Source organism: Dasypus novemcinctus, chromosome Y (assembly GCF_030445035.2).
Source record: "Dasypus novemcinctus isolate mDasNov1 chromosome Y, mDasNov1.1.hap2, whole genome shotgun sequence".
Classification (NCBI taxonomy): domain Eukaryota; kingdom Metazoa; phylum Chordata; class Mammalia; order Cingulata; family Dasypodidae; genus Dasypus; species Dasypus novemcinctus.
Window position 1 is genome coordinate 22,249,668 of NC_092216.1, and position 19,679 is coordinate 22,269,346.

At 37.3% G+C, this 19,679-nt stretch overlaps 1 non-coding gene and 1 pseudogene across 1 annotated transcript; both read right to left on the reverse strand.

Moving 5' to 3' along the window:
* Positions 1 to 14,321: 14,321 nt before the first annotated feature.
* LOC139438420 (U6 spliceosomal RNA) lies at positions 14,322 to 14,426 on the reverse strand. The gene has a single exon (XR_011648096.1). It is a non-coding gene; the product is annotated as a U6 spliceosomal RNA (small nuclear RNA).
* Positions 14,427 to 16,514: 2,088 nt separating this feature from the next.
* On the reverse strand, positions 16,515 to 19,080 carry LOC139438287 (double-strand-break repair protein rad21 homolog pseudogene; annotated as a pseudogene).
* Between the last annotated feature and the right edge of the window lie 599 nt (positions 19,081 to 19,679).

The following is a 19,679-nucleotide window of genomic DNA, read 5'->3' on the forward strand; positions in this document are numbered from 1 at the left end:
ATAAGAGAAATTAACCAGTTAATAACAGTAAAAGCAAAATAATGGATATCATCATTCTGATCATTACAGAAATATTTGGTCAATAGCATTTATAATATGTCATCATTTGTAAAATTTGCACTTACTTCCAGTTATTTAGTTACTTATAGGGCAGGGATAGTTAAGTAAAATATTCTGTGTCGGAATGCTTAATTTAATGATAAGTTATAGCAGAATATATATTTTCTCACATTGAGGAGAAAAATCATTGCATTTGTGTAAAACAAAATAATGTACTGCCATTCATTTTAGATGTAATTAAGTAGTAAAAAGAATATGAAGAAAAAGTAAAAGATTGGTCAAAACAAAGCATCCTCACTATTGCTTTCTCCCTAATTTAAATTAAAACAGAAGAAATCTAGATGCTAATTTGACAGAAACATTTGTTTTTTACTCTGCAATATTAGATATTTAAATATTTATACTAAATGATGTCTTAAAATAATTTTAATTACATGTTGGACAATTCAAGCTCATGGACCCCTTGTTAAGAACCCCTGATTAGAGAAAGCAACCAGCCTCAGGGAGTGCTACAAAAAAGGGAGCTGAGAATAAACATCCCGGACACCAATTAATTCCCTCTCTCTGATTTCCCAGAATTGGAAAATCCAACCAGAAGCCAACAACAGTGATCTCCTTGTTGCATTCCAAAACCGTACAGACTCCAAGGAAAATAACATGCTGGAGAAGGGTAAACAGCATACCTAGAAGGGAAAACAAATTTATCCTTCACACCATTTACAGATACTTTTTATATAACTGGATTAGGATAAATTATTCTTCCTGAACACATTGATTCATATACTTTATAGTTTAGGGAAATGCCAGCCATTCCAATTTAAAAACTGCCTTCTTACCTTCTATTTATTTCTTCTTTATTCTCCATATTCCTTAAAATTTCTTTTGTGTGTGTACATGAGTATACATGTGTGACATTTTATTTCCTTCCTCTCTTTGCAGTTTTTAGGGTAAATTTTCATGTTTATCTTTAAGTTCATTAGCTATTTTAAATTAATGCTTTCATTTTTATTTTCATTTTATATTTAGTTTCATCAATAATCTGTTTGAAATTTTACATTATATTTTATTTTCAAATCTTTGTGGTCGAATTTCATCTCCACAATCTCTTCTTATTTTTTTATTAGTTCAATCAACTTTTAAACTTATGGTACATACTCTTTTATTTTCCAATTAAAATAATTGCAATATATAGACTTCTTACATATTGAAAAATCTGTTTTTAAACAATTCTAAACAAAATATGGGGGAAGCATTAACACTTATAATTAGCAAAAAATTCTCTATGAGCCATTTTTAAAGACAAAATCATAAAATTCTTTAATAATTACAAACAATAAAATCAGAAACCACAAGTACTTGTAATAAATAAATTTAAATCAAGAACACTTTGAGATGCTATTTAATATTTGAAATGTTTTTAATTTCATTATTCAGGTAAAGTTAAAAAAATTAGCTGTGAATAGCTAAATATCTGTATAAAACATGATGTAATTCATTTGTAAACCAACATATTTGACTAATTCATATATTACAGCCCAACACCTTTGTAGATAGTAAAATTGAAATAGGGAATGAATTAATGTTAAAGTATAAAGAATTTCAAGACAGATAATTTTAAAAACTCAATAATTTAAAATAAAATTTTGCAGTATGGCAAGATGTGAAAATTTCAAAAGATGAATACCTTATAATCCTTTATAACTATTCGTGGATGTGTTCAATGGCCAAATCCATATTTGGCTGAAGTGAATTTAGATCTGAATATCCTCATCATATGATGAACTGTTTGAGAAAGAGTTAATATTAATTTAAATTTAAAAAGACATTATTCTTGTGGGGACTTGGTTATTAAAAAATTCACAGTATAGTGTGGACTTATTAAAAGGTCCATGGTTTTCACCTAACTGGCAAAGGGGTCCATGGAACAAAAATGGTTAAGAACCTCGCTCTAAATGAAGCTCACAACTCTGCCAGGCAGCTTTCCTACCTAGCTTTCACTCTATCTTTCCTCCATACCTTTTTTTAAAGATAATAAACTTTATTTTTAGATAAGTTTTAGACTACAGAAAAAGTGCATCAAAAGTATGAGAGATTCCCATATACCCCACTCCATCTACCTCACACATCTTCTCCTCTAAATTGTATCTTACAAATGTGTGGTAGATTTGTTACAGTTGGAAAAAATGCTGAAGCATTGCTACTAGCCAAGGTCTATAGTTTACATGGTGATTTACACTTAATCCCAATGCCCTATAAATACCCTATTGCCACCTATTACTCCCTACCTTCCCCTCAGGACCCCTGACAACCACTATCTTTATAACAATGTTACATGCTATTTCATTACTACAATATTGATGTTTAATTTTCCCATGGTTGCATTATCCCTTTATATTTTCTTTTTTTCTCTTTCTTCAATCTCAAGAATTTGGGTGTTGTGATGTCCAAACTGCCTCAGGTTTAGAGGAGGCCTAGATCTTGTGGAGCCGATAGAAGGTGTGGTTTTACTTGCAATTGTAGATATTCTCTGTTTCTTGGCAAGGGAAGGTCCATCATCATCACTTGTTGGTTGTCCTGGGCAAGGCTGAAGAGCTGGAGAGTAGGTGTTGGCCACAACTCTTCTGAGATTCAGGGCTCAACTGGCATATGAACAGACCAGAGATTTAAGTCTCTGAGACATATATTTAAAGGATATAGTGCTAACTGTAGGCTCATATAAGAGAGATAGAAGAATCAAGCGTAGGGAAATTATATATGAGTCTAACTCTGCCACATTGGGGAAATACATTATCGTATACTCCAAGGTAAGGCCCACAAACAGGGTGCTGCTTTCAAGGGATTGTGTGCTTTGCCCATAGTGTCTGGTGGCTCTAGAGCCCTCAGGAGCACCCCTATTTGAGCCTTTGCTCACAGTGGCAGTGAGAACTTCCTGAGACATGCATAAGTGTAACCTCCGCAATGACCTCCTGACACATTTTGAAATCTCTTAGCCAGAAAAAGGTTTTTTCTATTTGATGTTTTCCTCCTTTGGTGAAGATCTTTTTCCTAATGCATCACTCGTTGGTGCTTGGCATTGGTCCCTCAGTGCCAGAGAGGCTCATCCATGGGAGTCATATTCATGTAGGAAGGAGATGGGAGAAGGCAGTGCATTTATTTGCTGTGTTTGGCTTAGATGCCACATTTGAGTAACTACGAGGTTCTCAGGTGGTAACTGTTAAGCAATAGTTATTATTAGGCTAAGTTTCAATATTATAAGAATAAGGTTCATAGTTACATGCACTCATATTGAGGACTTGACATGTTGGTCTGTTTTCTTTTATGAGGCACTGCCTATGTACTCTAGAGATTCTTGCCCTATATTTGAGAAGGACCCAGGACTCCCCAAGATGGGAATTTAGTATTTTCTTGTTTAATGTGTGGGTCTCCACCCACTGAGGTAAAACACTATAAGAAGATGAACACATTCATATTCCATAGAAGCATGCCCTAGATGCACCCTGTGCCAAACATACCTCCACCACCTAAACCTTACATCAGTGACCTTCCTCAGCCATATCTGCCAAAAAAACATTCTTCCAGTTTTACTTCCAACCACAGACCTCCACTTCCCTAGAGTTCACTTGTTCCTTCTTCCCACCCTACCCACACTTCCATGATAGTCGAAACCACACTTCAACACATCTCACCCTCACACTCCAGCTCTGTTGACCTCACCCATATCCCTGCACCACCATCAACCCCTTCCACTGTCAAACACTCACTTCAGTTCAGTTTGCGCATTGGCTGACCACTCTCTACTCCCTTCTCATTCTCTGGTAATCTATCTTCAAGACTCTATCTCTATGTCTGCTCAATATACTTAGGTCATATCAGTAAATCCTGCAATATTTATCCTTTAATGACTGGCTTACTTCACTTAATATAAGACATTCAAGATTCATCCATGTTGTTGCACATGTCAAAACTACATTCCTTCTCACTGCTGAGTAATGTTCCATTATATGTATTTCAATATTTTGTTTATATATTCATCTGCTGATGAACACTTAGGTTGCTTACAACTTTTGGCTAATGAATAATTCCATTATAACATTGAAGTGCATATAACTGCTCATGTCCCTACTTTCCATTCTTCTGGGTTTATACCTAGTAGTGTGATTGCTGGATCATATGGCAAGTCTATAGTTACCTTTAGAAGAAATTGCCAAACTATCCTATACAAAGGCTGCACCATTCTACATTCCCTCCAGCAGTGAATGAGGGTTCCCATTCCTTCACATACTCTCCAACACATAGTTGTCTTTTCTTTTGTTTCCATCTTACTCCTGTCTAATGGGGTAAGATTACATCTCATTATAGTTTTGATATGCATTTCCTTATAGTGAGTTATGATGAGCGCTTTTCACAGATTTTTGGCCATTTGTATTTCCTCTTTGGGAAAAGTGTCTATTCAAATCTCTTCCCCATTTTTAAATGGGTTGTCTTTATTTTTGAGAAGTAGGATTTCTTTATATATATGCTGGATATTAGATCCTTGTTGGATAAGTGGCTTCCAAATGTTTTCTCCCATTGAGTTGGCTGCCTTTTCAAATTCTTAACAAGCACTTTTGAAGTACAAAAGATTTTAATTTCAGGGAGATCTGGTTTATCTATTTTTATTCATTGCTCATGTTTTTGGTGTAAAGTTTATGAAACCATATACTACAAGATCTCATGTATGCTACCTTCTGTTATCTTCTAGGAGCTATACAGTCTTGACTCATATTTAGGTTTTTGATCCATCTTTAGTTAATTTTTGTATAGTGTATGAGATGGTGATCCACTTTAATTCTTTTTGGATATGGATATCCAGTTCTCCAAGCCCCATTTGTTAAGAGACTATTCTGACCCATTTGAGTGGGTTTGGTGTCCTTGTTGAATATCACTTGGCTAAATATGCAGTTCTACATCGGAACTCTCAGTTTGATTCCATTGGTCAGTATTTCTTTGCTTGTGCAGATTTGACCACTGTAACTTTGTAGTGTGCTTTAATGTCAGGTAGTTCAATTCCTCCAGTACAGGTTTTCTTGTTCAAGATCTATTTGGTTATTTGAGGCCCTTTATCTTTACAAATAAAAGTAAAAATTGGCTTTTGCCCCTTCACAACTGAGAATTGAGAATCTTAGCTGTAATTTTTTCATATATGCCATTTACAATGTTGACAAAATTTTCTTCTATTCTTATGTTTCCAAGTATTTTCTTCAAGAAAGAATGCCATATCTTGTCTAATTCTTTTTCTATGTCAGTAGAGATAATCATGTGATTTTTTTCTTTTGATCTGTTAATATGGTGTATTGCATTGATTGATTTGCTTATATTGAACAATTCTTGCAACTGTGGGCTAAAACCCACTTGAGCATGGTGTATAATTTGTTTGGTGTCTTGTTGAATGTGATTAGCAAGCATTTTGTTGAAGATTTTAGCATCTACATTCATTGGGAGACTAGTCTGTATTTTTCCTCTTTTTGTGGTGCTTTTCTTTTTTCTTTTTCTTTTTACATATTCATATTATATTTACTGAAACTGATGTACATATAGTGCTTTTCTTTATATGGTTTGTTATTAGGGTGAAGATGGCATCATAAAATGAGATAGGAAATGCTCCCTCCTCTTTTATTTTTTGGAAGTGTGTAAGCAGTATTGGTGTTAGTTTTTTCAGGAATGAATGGGAGAATTCACCTGTGAGGCCATCTGGTCCAGGGTTTTTCAATGTTAGGAGGCTTTTGATGACTAATTCAATCTCACTACTTGTTATGGTCTGTTGAGTTCTTCTATTTCTTCTTTTCTCAGTGTATGTTGCTAGTGTGTTTCTAGAAATGTGCCCATTTCATCTAAGTTATCCATCTTGTTGGTATTAAATTTTTCAAAGTATCTTCTTGTGATACTCTATTTCTTTAAGTGGTGATAGCCTCTCTCACGTTTCAATTTCATTATTTGCTTCATCTCTTTTTTCCATTGTTGTTGTAGCTAAGAGTTTGTCAATTTTATTAATCCTCTCAAAGAACAAGATTTTGAGCTTGTTCAATTTTTCTACTGTTTGTTTTTTATTCTTAATTTTATTTAATTCTGTTCTTATATTTGTTATTTCTTTCTTTCTGCTTGCTTTGGAATTAGTTTGTTTTTCTAGTTCTTCCATGTGTACAGTTAGGTCTTTTAATTTAGCTCTTTTTCCTTTTTGAAATATAGGTATTTATGGCTATAGATTTCCCTCTCAGGACTGCTTTAGCTTCCTCCCATAAATTTGATATGTTGTGTTCTCATTTTCATTTCTTTCAAGGTAATTTCTGTTTTCTTTTGCAATTTCCTCCTTGACCTAATGATTGGTCAACTGTGTTGTTTAACTTCCATAAATTTGTGCCTATTCTGGTTCTCTGCTGCTTATTAATTTCCAACTTCATTCCATTGTGTGAGAAAATTTACTTTGTATGATTTCAAATAAACAAAAAAGATGTGATAAATAATTAGACAAGACAGATGTGACATATAAAAACCAAAGGACAAAATGATTGAAGTAAGTACTGCCTTTACAATGCTAACATTAAATGTTAATATCTTAAACTCCCCAATCAAAAGGCACAGATTGGCAGAATGGCTTTTTAAAAAAGAGCCATCTATTTCTTGTTAACAATAGACTGACCATTGACCCAGAGACAATAATAAGTTGAAAGTGAAAGGTTGGGAAAAGAAGAAAGATCAGAAATAGACAAATTCCTTGAAACACACAAGTAATCAACACAAACTCTGGAAGATCAATTACAAATAAAGAGATAGACTCAGTCATCAAAAATCTCACAACAAGAAAAAAAAATGGTCCAGGACCTGATGGCTTCACAGGAGAATTCTACAAATTGGCCAAAGAATAATTAAGAAAAATTCTGTTCAAACTCTTTAAAAAAAAACTGAAGAGGAGAGAACACTACCTAACATATTCTATAAGGCCAGCTTCTCCCTCTTAACAAAGTCACAGAAAGATAATACAAGGAAAGCAGATTACAGACCTATTTGTTTTATGAATATAGATGTGAAAAATCCTTAAAATACTTGTGAATCAAATCCAACTGTACATCATAAATATAAAATACAGAACTTGAATATATGTGATTAAAATTCTTTCAAAATAATACATGATAAAATGGGTTTTATCCCAGGTATGCAAAGGTGGTTATATGATATATTCCATTAACACAATGAAGGGAAAAAATACATGATCATCTCAGTTGATGCACAGAAGGTATTTGACATAATCTAGCATCCTTTCCTGATGGCAACAAAAAAAAGATAGGAATAGAAAAAATTTACTCCACATGATAAAAGACCTGTATGAAAACCCCACAATAACACTGTACTCACTGGTGAAGTTCTGAAGTTTTCCCTCTAATATCTGGAACAGATAATGTTGCCCAATGCCACCACTAATATTTAACATAATATTTAACAATGTATTGGACATTCTAGTCAGAAAAGTTAGGCAAAAAAAATAAATAGAAGTTATCCAAATTAGAAAGGAATAAATAAAACTTTCACTATTTGCAGGTGACATGATCCTACATGTAGGAAGTCCCAATAATTGACAAAAAAATTATCAGAACTAATTAACTCTGCAAAGTGGTGGAGTAAGTGATCAACATTCAAACATTTATAGTATTTCTATACACTAGTAATGAGCAGTCTGTGGAGGAAAAGAAAAAAAAAAACCTTACATTTACAATAGCCACTAAAAGAATAAAATATGTAGGGAAAAGTTTAGCCAAGGATGTAAAGGACCTGTACACAGAAAAGTACAAAGCATTGCTAAAAGAAATCAAAGGCCTAAATAGATGGAGGGACAGTTCTTATTCATGGATTGGAACACTAAACATTTTTAAGACATCAATTCAACCCAAAATTATCTAAAGATTCAATGCTATCCCAATAAAAATTCCAACATTCTACTTTGCATATGGAAAAGTTAATTATCAAATTTATTGGAATTGTAAGGGGTCATGAATAGTGAAGATCAACTTTAAAAAGAGTAACAAAGTGGGTGGACTAAAACTACCTGAATTTAAAGCTTATTATAAAACTACAATACTCAAAACAGCATAGTACTGGCACAAAGATAGATATATAGACCAATGGAATCAAATTAAGAGTTCAGAAATAGACCCTCACATCTATTTAAAATTGATTTTTTTTACAAATCAATACTATTGATACATATTAACAAACATATAATTCATCCAAGGTGTACAAACAACGATATTTGCTATAATCACATAGTTGTGTGTTCATCACGTCAATCATTATTAGAGCATTTTCATTATTTCAATAATAAAAAAAAACAAACTAACAGACAAGAACATTCCTCATCTCACAATCTCTCTATGTTTCCTCCAACGTATATAGTTGCCATTTCTGGCACTTCTATACAAAGTGTATAATCGATGGCTTTTAATATAATCACAGTGTTATATATCCATCATGTCAAAAAATTTAGAATAATTTCTTTGCTCCAAAAAACAAGACTCCAAACTCCTTGACATTACTTCCTCATACCTACATAACCACTAATCTCCTTCACCTTTATATATTGATTTATATTTAGATTTTATATAAATGGAATCATACAATATGTAGTAGTCTGTATCTGGTCACCTTCACTTAGTATAATGTTTTTTATTGGTCTCATATTAACATTTTGTAGTACTAACTTACATTTGTTCAACTTCAAAGAAAAACAGCCATATATGCAATTCTACCCATATTCATATTTCACAAATATGTTTAGTTCATAATAGAACAATAATTCAGTATTTATCCTTTTGTTGCTTCACTAAAAATAATGTCCTCCAGGTTCATCCATATTGTCATGTTTCACAACTTCATTTATTCTTACTCCTGCCTAATATTCCATCATGTGTATACTCCACAATTTGTTTATCCATTCATCAGGTGATGGATACGTGGGTTGTTTCCACCTTTTGGCTATTTGAATAAAGCTGCTATGAACATCACTGTGCAGATATCTATTTGTGTCACTGCTCTCAGCTCTTCTGGGTATATAGCAAATTGATTTTGGACAAGGCTCCCATGACCACTGAATCCTAAAAGAGTAGTCTCTTCAACAACAGATGCTGAGAGAATTCAACATCCAAATGCAAAAGAATTAAGGAGGACACCAATTGAATAGCATATACAAAAATTAACTCAAAATAGTCCAAAGAATTAAATATAAGATCAAGGCCTATAAAACTCCTAGAAGATAAAGAAGGGAAGTTTCTTCAAGTCTTGTGTTAGTCAGTGGTTTTAAAACTGTACACCCAAAGCACAAGGAATAAAGTAAAAATAGGTAAGTATGGAAACTCATCAAATTAAAAACATTCATGCATCAAAGGACCATATCACAAAACTGAAAGAACTACTAGTCAATGTGAAAAAAATATGGAAAATATATATCTGATAAAGGCTTAATATCAAGAATATATAAAGAAATCTTAAAACTCAGCAATAAAAAGTCACAGAACCCAATTTAAAAATGTGCAAAATTGGGAAGCAGACTTGGCCTAATGGACAGGGCATCCACCTATTACATGGGAGGTCTGCAGTTCAAACCCTGGGCCTCTTTGACCCATGTGGAGCTGGCGCATGTGCAGTGCTGATGCATGCAAGGAGTGCTGTGCCATGCAGGGGTGTCCCCCATGTAGGGGAGCCCCATGCACAAGGAGTGCACCCCATAAGGAGAGCCACCCAGCATGAAAGAAAGTGCAGCTTGCCCAATAATGGTGCCACACACACGGAGAGCTGACACAAGATAACACAACAAAAAGAAACATAAGTTCCTGGTGCCACTGATAAGGATAGAAGCGGTCACAGAAGAACACACAGCAAATGAATACAGAGAGCAGACAACCGGGGTGGGGAGGGAGGGGAGGAGAGAATTTTTTTAATAAATGTGCAAAAGTCTTGGATACACATTCTTCCAAAGAGGTTATACAAATGGCTCCAAGTACATGAAAATATGCTCAATATCATGTTATTAGGGAAATTCAAATAAAAACCACAGTGATCTAATATTTCACTCTCAGTGGAATGAATACTATTAAAAGAGAGAAAATTATAAGTGTTGGGGAGTATGTGGTGAAATAGGAATACTTATTCATTACCAGAGGGAATGCAAAATGGTGCAGCAATGTTGGAAGACACTTGGGCAGGCCTCCAGTTATCTAGGTATAGAATTATCACATGATCCAGTGATCCCTCTTCTAAGTATATACCCAAAACACTTGAAAGCATGGTCTGAAACAGATATTTCCTCACTGATCTTCATACTGTCATTATTCACACTTGCCCCGAGATGGAAACAACACATGTACCCATCAACCAATGAGTAGATTTTTAAAATGTGATATATACATTTAATGAAATATTATTCAGCTGTAAGAAGGAATGAAATCCTGATTCATATGATAACATGGATGAACCTTGAAGACATGATTATTCAGTGGTGTAAGCCAGATGCAAAAGAAAAAATATTGTACAATCTCACTGATATGATACATTAGAATTAGCAAGTTCATTGAGTTGAAATCTAGAACATATCCTACCAGGGGCCATGTTGGGGGTGGATAGTTAGAGTTAATGCTTAATTTGTACAGAATTTCTATTGGGTTCATTGTAAAGCTTTGGAAATGGATGGTAGTGAAGATAGCACAATACTGTGAGTGAAATTAACAACACTGAATCGTATATATGAATGTGTTCCCCACCCCCTTGTGGCTTACTTGTTGTTTATTCTCTGTGTGCACTCACTGCATGCTCTTCTGTGTGTTTGCTTGTTTCCCTTTTTTTTTTTTTGCATTACCTTGATGAGTTGCTCTTTATAGTGCTTGTGGGCCAGCAGCTCTCTGCAGTGTGTGGGTGAGCATGCCTTCACAAGGAGGCCCCAGGACAAGAACCCAGGGCATCCCGTATGGTAGACAGGAGCCCAGCTGATTCAGCAACAGCCACTTCCCTAATAGTACAATTTTAATATTTTCACATCAGTTTAACAAAGTTCCCATACTAATGCAAAGTGTCCACCATACGGGGGTTATGAGAAACTGTATCTTTACATGATTTTCTGCAACTCTGTGACTTCTACACAAAATTTTAAAACAAGAATTACATACAATAAAATTTAACACTAAAAAATGGAGATCAAAAAAATTTTCTGCAGATATATATGAAAGCTGAAGAATTCCTTTTTTAAAGCTTATAAATTTATTAGAAAAGTTATGCATAACATAGCATCAACCATTTTCAAGAACAGTATTAAAACTGATAAGCAACAAAAATCAGACTAAATGTGTAACAAGAAACTAATTGTCTCCCCCCTTATTGTATTTTTTAAAAAGATACCTAGATCACAGATAATGTTATGTTAAATAATATGAGGTTCCATATACCCATTTCTCACTCACCCCCACTCCTCCCACATCAACATCTTTCATCAGTGTGGCACATTCATTGCATTTGATGAATACATTTTGGAGCGCTGCTACACTGCATGGATTATAGTTTACATTGTGGTTTACACTCTCCCCCAGTCCATTCAGTGGGTTATGGAAGGATATATAATGTCTTACATTTGTCCCTGCAATATCATTCAGGGCAATTCCAAGTCCCCAAAATGCTCCCATATCACACCTCTTCTCCCCTCTCCCTGCCCTCAGCAACTCCCCTGGTCAATGTCTCCATATCAGGATACAATTTCTTCCATTGCTAGTGTCATAATAATTCTATAATAGAATACCAGTAAGTCCACTCTAATCCGTATTTTATTTCTCCATCCTGAGGACTGTAGGATGGTGATGGCCACTCCACCTCTAAATTGAGAGGGAGCTTAGATCCCACATGGCTGATGGATGGGGTTCTCCTGCTTGCAGTTTTAGACTCTCTCAAGTTTTCTGGTGTGGTGATTGACAATCCTTACCTCACTGTTAGCTGACCTGGGTAAGTCCAACCAACTGGAGAGTAAGTGTTGCAACTCTGCTGAGGCTCAAGTCACAGCTGGCACATGGACAGTCTAGAGAATCAGGTCTCCTGATCATACACCAAACCCAGCACCAAGCACAGATTCAGTAACAGTGACAGAAGAGGCATATGTAGAGAAGTCACATCTGAGTCCAACTCCATCACACTCAGGAGCATAAATTCCAAAGTAGGGCCCACTGGCAATACACTGAACTTAAGAGCCATTTGCCATGACCATAGAACCCTGTGTGTTTCCATAGCCCTCAGGAATATCACTATCTGGGGTTGTATCCACTTTAGCTGTCTCTAGGCTCCTGCTGAGACGTGCTTAAGTGCAACCCCTCTGATGACCTCTCAACTCATTTTGAAGACTCTTAGCCATATAATCTAATTTGTCTTTACCATTTCCCCCTTTTATTCAAGGTCTTTTTCTAGTTGCATCACCAGCTGGTGCTCAGTAGCAATCCCTTGGTGCCAGGGAGGCTCATCCCCAACCCTCATGCCCCACACTGAGGGGAAGGTAATGGATTTACATGCTGAGTTCAGCTTAGAGAGTGGTCACATTTGAGCAACATGAAGGCTCTCAGGAGGTAACTCTTAGGCACCTTGAAGCTCTAGGCCTAGTTGAAATTTCAAGCATGGAGGCTCATAAGCAGAGTTATCAGTACATAATAATTTAGACAAACTAAACTAAAGTAAAAAATAGATTGGGGCATTAAAAAATGAAAAATATCATAAAACTTTTTTTTGATGTTTTGCCTGTCATCACTGTAATAGGTGTTTCTCTGTACGTACAATGGCAAGGCAATCTCTTCCATTTCTTAGTGTCTACATCCTTTCCTTTTTCTTAATTTTTATTATGTCTTCAAAAAAGTTTTAGGTCACAGTAAAGTCACATATAGAATGTAGGGGACTCCCATATACCCAACATCAAACCCTTTCCCCATTCCCCAATAATGAACTTTTTACATATGGATGTTACATTTGTTACAACTGAAGTACTGATACTGAAACATAGCTACTAATCATGGTTCTCCTTTGCTTTACATTATGATTTATATTTTAGACTCCACAATTTTATAAATTTTTGGTTTACATTATGGTTTACATTTCTACTATGTCTTTATACAAAGGGGAAATCCATGGTTTCAGACATATTCTATTGCAAATAAAGCTGCAAAAGCAATTTCATTTAATTACTGTTCTCAAGAAACTCAATCATTAAAACAGTATTTAAGGGAAGTGAACTTGGCCTAGTGGATAGGGCATCTGTCTACCACATGGGAGGTCCATGGGTTCAAATCCCAGGCCTCCTTGACCCATGTGGAGCTGGCCCACATGCATTGCTGATGCGCACAAGGAGTGCCCTGCCATGGAGTGTTGTCCCCCATGTGGGGGAGCCCCATGTGCAAGGAGTGCACCTCTGTAAGGAGAGCTGCCCAGCGTGAAAGAAAGTTCAGCCTGCCTTGGAATGATGCCGCACACATGGAGAGTTGATGCAGCAAGATGACGCAACAAAGGGAAACATAGATTCCCATGCCGCTGACAACAACAAAAGCAGACAAAAACAATAAAATGCAGTAAATGGACACAGAGAGCAGACAACTGGGGGAGGGGGGTGGAGAGGAGAAGGGGAGAGAAATAAAAAAATAAATAAATAAATAAAAATAAAACAGTATTTAAGACTTCACAAATTTAAAACATTCTACATAATTTAAAGCTTATTGGATGTACACCGAAGTCTGAGTTTCAAAAGTAGTTTTTCCTCCCCACAAAGGGCCAACACTTAAGGTAGGATATTTAGTGTAATTTTCCCCTAAAAAGTTAAGACTTTTGATAATAATAATAATAGTAACATAATTTCTTTGCTATCTAGTCTGTTAATAATAAAGCCATTATTTGGATGTGCATGTGTGTGTGTCTGTTTCTTCACATAAGTTATAGGAAACCAGAGAGGATTTTTAAATTTCCAAACACAGAAGAGCGCATCACTGAAAAAGAGATCAGTACTAAAATCTATAATACATATCAGGGAAGTCATTAATTTTCACAGCATTGTCTGCTTAAAGAGGTTAAGTAATCCAGGCATATAATTTCCCATCAGTGTGTCCTTTTAAAAGGCATGGTGTTTACTTAGGTTTTATTTGTTTTTCTATGAACAGTTAGGGAGCTCTTTTTTTTTTTTTTTTTGCCGAAGGGGATTGTAAGTCATATATATATATGTATATATTTTAAATATGGAACATTTCACAAATTTGTGTGTCATCCTTGCACAGGGACCATGCTAATCTTCTCTGTATCATTCCAGTTTTAGTATATGTTCTGCCAAAGAGAGCACTATGAGTCATACTTCATGTAGCATTTTACCTGATTATTTGATCTGTTATGAATTTGTACTCTATTGCCATTAGTTTTTTTTAATGGCATATAAAAATATTTATTGGTGGTAGAGCATCAGTAGTCCAAACAACTCTATAGCAACATTGGAACAAAATTCAACTCCTTTGACATTCATAAGCTCAAGAAAAATGAGGCCTGGGTAATATACAGAGGACAGAATTCTACCACTCAATACAACCACAACACAAAAGTCCCTTCCAGCAAAAAGATGAAAGAATTCTAAACCAGGAATTCTAAATCCTCACAGTGTCTCAAAAAAGTTAGGAGACAGAAATTTAGTTAAGGCCTGAAAACCATTCCCAGCCTTGATTTTAATGCCATGACATCTTCCATCAAAGAAATTCTGAACATGTTTCAACATCTCTTGGCAAAGTTAGCATGGCAAGGATTGTCTTCCACATTTAGCAGGAAAGTGACCTTAGATGGTTGAGTGGAAGTGGAAAGAGCTGTACCTTGAGACAGCCTCTGTGCCTGCACTTAGAAAATTCCATTTGACTTGCTAACTGAATATGGAAGTCAAGTTGTTGATGGAAAAGAAGTGGTGCCATCATGACATCATTCCTTTTTACACAATCCATTTTCCTGCCCTTAACCACACTTTAATCACTGTGGGTAATGATTGAGAGTCAAATTTGTACCATAAAGCAAGGTCGCAGCAGTAATGGAAAAAATTATCAACACTTGTAAAATTTGGAAAAAAACAACATGAAAAGTTTGTGTGTATGCATATAAGAGAGAGAGAGAAAGAGAATGTTAACACACACAAACCCAAAAGAAAAAATAAAACATCTGCTTTTTATTAGCAAACATTCAAAGCAAGGGGCAACCAAGTGGAGGTTGAGTAGCTGAAGTTTACTGGTTTTAAAAAAATCCATCATCCAGTCCAGATACCTTGATGAACCAAAGCTCTCTGAGAAACTTTTACAAAACATACAATGTAGGATGTCCATGAAAATCACATGGTTTTAGAACCTCAACAGCTTCAGCATTTCAGTTGTCTTGATGCTTCAGCATCATCTAAGGAATATTCCTAAATCTTCCCCTTCCAGTTCCCACATGTGTTCATGGATGAAATTATTGGAAAGACCTGTCTTCTTCACAGCCTGATGTCTTGGCTTGGGTTTGCATGTCTGAATCACACCCATCACCATCACATACTTTCCCATTGGATCCACTGAACACGCAAGAAATATGAGAAAATTAGCCAAGAAAAGTGCTCCAGGCAGCTCAGCCAGGCAGGGTTGGAGCTGGGAATTCAACCTAGATCTGTTCTGACTCCTGAGCAGTCCAAGTCAAACCAACTAACCTCCAGTTGGAATCCAAGACTCTCTGGATGGAAGGACCCTCACAGGTGAGGGAGTGGAGAGGGAAGGTCCACGCATCCTCTGGACCTCCTTAGCTTAAACTTCACACCCACCTCCCAGTCACACCAGTGGTCACATGCAGCACCCTGCACTTCCTTACGGCTCCACTGGGAAATTTGTCCAGTCTGTGTCCCTCCCACCCCCACCCCAGGCATGTCTATCTGGTCTCTGCTGCAGCCGGTGCCTCCCACAGGTCTGGGGTGCTGTACTGTTAATGAGCATTGACATGAGATGGGGTCCAGTGCATGTCACTCAAAAAGAAAAAAGTGCTGGTTCCTCAGACTGTTTGTGTGCCAGGCACTGGGCCAGGTGCTGGGGAGACAACTGTCCTCCTGGCGTTCAGTCTGTCAGGGGTTTCAAAGTGTGACTCCTAAGACCAACAGCATCATTGATACCTGGCAGCTGCCTAGAAAAGCAAATTCATGGCCCCACCCAGACCTACACTCTGAAACCCTGAGGGGGGAGATCAGCCCTCCAGTTAGTCCCATACAGGCCCATGTGAGCACAGCTGGGGTGAAAGAGGCAACAGTGCACTCCAGCCCAAGGCAGTTCCTAAAGGAACCTGCAGGAAGAGCCCTGAGGGAGGGCTTCCCTGGGGAAGAGGTTTTCAAGTTGAGTCACTGGAGATGAATAATAGTTTCCAAATACAAAATTTCCAGTTCAAATAATATGAAATCTTGGTCCATGTGTGGCAATGATGTCACAGTATGGTTCTTCCTGTATCAGCTCAATAGTTTACTGCTTTTTAAGAACCCAGAAGCTGTAGAACTTTGCTGAAGCTTGTTTTACATTTGTGTTTCATCATAGCTCAAGCAAATTTATTGATTCAGCTCCAGTTTTAGCAAGAGCTCACTGAAGACCAAGAAGTTTCTGTTGATTTCTTTGTTCCATCTTCTTTCTTCTTGATCCTGATCACCCCTAGAAGCATCTTCACTACCTTCTTTCTCCTTTTCCTTCTCCTTTTCTGGCAGAAGTTCTAGCCCTGATATTAGCTGACAGATATTTGGAGGATCTTCTGGAGGGAGTTCCACATGGAATCTTAACATCTGCTCAGCTTGCTGAGGAGGCATCACAAGCTCTGGATCAACTTGCCCAGCCTTTAGTTAACTCTCTTAGGTGGTGGTACGGGGCATGGTTGCCTCATCCATATTTGTTCTGCTGGTTTCCATAACTGATCCCTGGAGGTGGCTCCATTCGTCCAATATGGGCTCATCAATAACATCATGTTGCTGATGTTGCTGTTCCTGCTTATCTCCGGGAGCCTCAGGATTTTCAAATTCTTTAAGGAACTCACCTAAATTATCAGCTTCTCCTCCTTTCCTCTTTTCCTTTTTGTAAGGCCTTTTGATACAAGGTATAAGGCAGTGTGTAAGGAGCTTGAGTAGTCTATTAGTCCATGAAGGCTGAGCAGGTAAAGAGAAGTGTTTCCACTCCTCCAGTCTCTTTCCACACATCAGTTTCTTGCTGGGTGGAGTCAGATCCAAAGTAGTAACAATATCAGAATAATCACTAATTTGGGCTATAATTGTTTGGCTATCCAATCCTTTGACATTGTTGATAATTCTTCTTCCTCTTGGCTCTTGTTTCTTTGACAGAGATATCAATAGTTTCCAGAGCAAGTGCTTCTTCATTTGGAGCAAGTGTTGTTTGATCAGCCACAGGTGGCGTTGGTTCAACAGGATCCATTGAATCAGGACTACCAGGTCCACCTATTAATACATTATCATCTTCATCCATATCATCATGTGTAGGCTGCTCTGGCAACATCACCCCTGCCTCAGAGATTGCAGGGGGATTGTGGAAGATACTGCCATCATTATTACTACTAAATTTGTCACCTAATGTACAACCATCATTTCTGTCTCCTAAATCATCATTCTTATTTTGGTCTTGATAGTCTGGATGTTTAATTTTCTCATTCTGATTGCTGGTGCTCTGCTCAGGGTCAAGTAAGAGGTTAGAAAATCTCTCCCTTTTGTCATCCTCAAAAGCGCTGCCTTCTCTCATTATCTCATTGTCATACATTCCAACACTGCCAAAATCATTTTCTTTTTTTTTTTTAATTTATTTTTTTAATTATTGATTCTGTAAAAATATTACATTAAAAAAAATATGAGGACCCATTCAACCTCACCCCCCCCCCACCACTCCCCCACCCCCCCAGCAACACTCATTCCCATCATCATGACACATCCATTGCATTTGGTAAGTACATCTCTGGGCACCTCTGCACCTCATGGTCAATGGTCCACATCATGGCCCATACTCTCCCCCATTCCATCCAGTGGGCCCTATGAGGATTTACAATGTCCAGTGATTGCCCCTGAAGCACCATCCAGGGCAGCTCCAAGTCCCAAAGACGCCTCCACATCTCGTCTCTTCCTGCCATTCCCCATACCCATTAGCCACCATGTCCACTTTTCCCACCCCAATGCCACCTTTTCTCTGTGGACCTTGGCTTGGTTGTGTCCATTCCACATCTATGTCAAGAGGGGGCTCAGATTCCACATGGATACTGGATGCAATCCTCCCGCTTTCAGTTGTAGGAACTCTAGGCTCCATGGTGTGGTGGTTGTCCTTCTTCAACTCCATCTTAGCTGAGTGAGATCTTGTAGGACAATGGTGTTCCCATCTTCCTCTCTCATGTGTATCTCTTCCACTCTACTCTGGTTTAGGCTGAACAGCTGGAACACATCGATGTCATCTAAGTGAGAAAATGGTTCATTAAATCATGGAATTTTTGAGGTAAGGTAATGGCATTATAAGTTGCTTTGCAATTTGCCTCAGGCAGGTGGACAACATCTGGCTGGCTGGCTGGGTGAAAAGCCATCTTTATCTTAATGAATGCCTCATTACAGTCTGCAAGGAGATATTTGGCTTTCCTGTGATAGATTGGAACTACTCCCATTAAGAGATGTCCTGATGCTAGTAGTGTCATCTTCACCTTGGGAGAGAAGATACTCTCCATACTGTTCTCTAAGTTACATCCAAACACATGGGCATTGGTGAGCTCCTTACCCCTGATGAGCTGCTAGCCAGGGCCAGGCTGAGGGGCTTTGGGAGGGGAAAGGGTCAGGGGAGCAGGCAGACCCTTGTGCAGTGCAGCTTCAGACATCTCCCTCTGCCCCAGCGCCCCTGCCGCTGCTCATTCTGCTCTCACCTGAAAGGACTTATCACCATATCCACACTTCAAGAAATGTTGAAGGAGTCCTTTAAGGAGAAGCATGATGATAGGTGCTGAAAATATTTGTCTCCACAAAGGACTGAAAAGCATCAGAAATGATAACTAGATGGACAATTATATAAGATTGTTTCCTAATTATTAAAATCTTTGCAAAAGTTAAGCAACTGTTGGCACAGAAATACAACTCTGATTTGTGTTTTTTTAACATACCTATTAATTAAGTAGAAAATGGATACATTACTATTCAAAGTAAACTATTGGAAGATTCTTATACTATAGCTCAAGTTGTATATATCAGGTGAAGTTAATCCATGATGTGTTATACATGCATACTTACAGTAAAATGGCAACCAATATTTGATAAAGAATTTTTTTCCAAATTCTACTCAATTTATTCATTTTTTAAAAGAATATTACATTAAAAAAATATGAGGTCCCCATTCACCCCCACCATCCCCACAGTAACACTCTCCCCCATCATCATGACACATCCATTGCATCTGGTGAGTACATCTCTGGGCATCGCTGCACCCCATGGCCTGTTGTCCACACCATAGCCCACACTCTCCCACGTTCCATCCAGTGGGCCATGGGAGGACATACAATGTCTGGCAATTGTCCCTGCAGCACCACCCAGGACA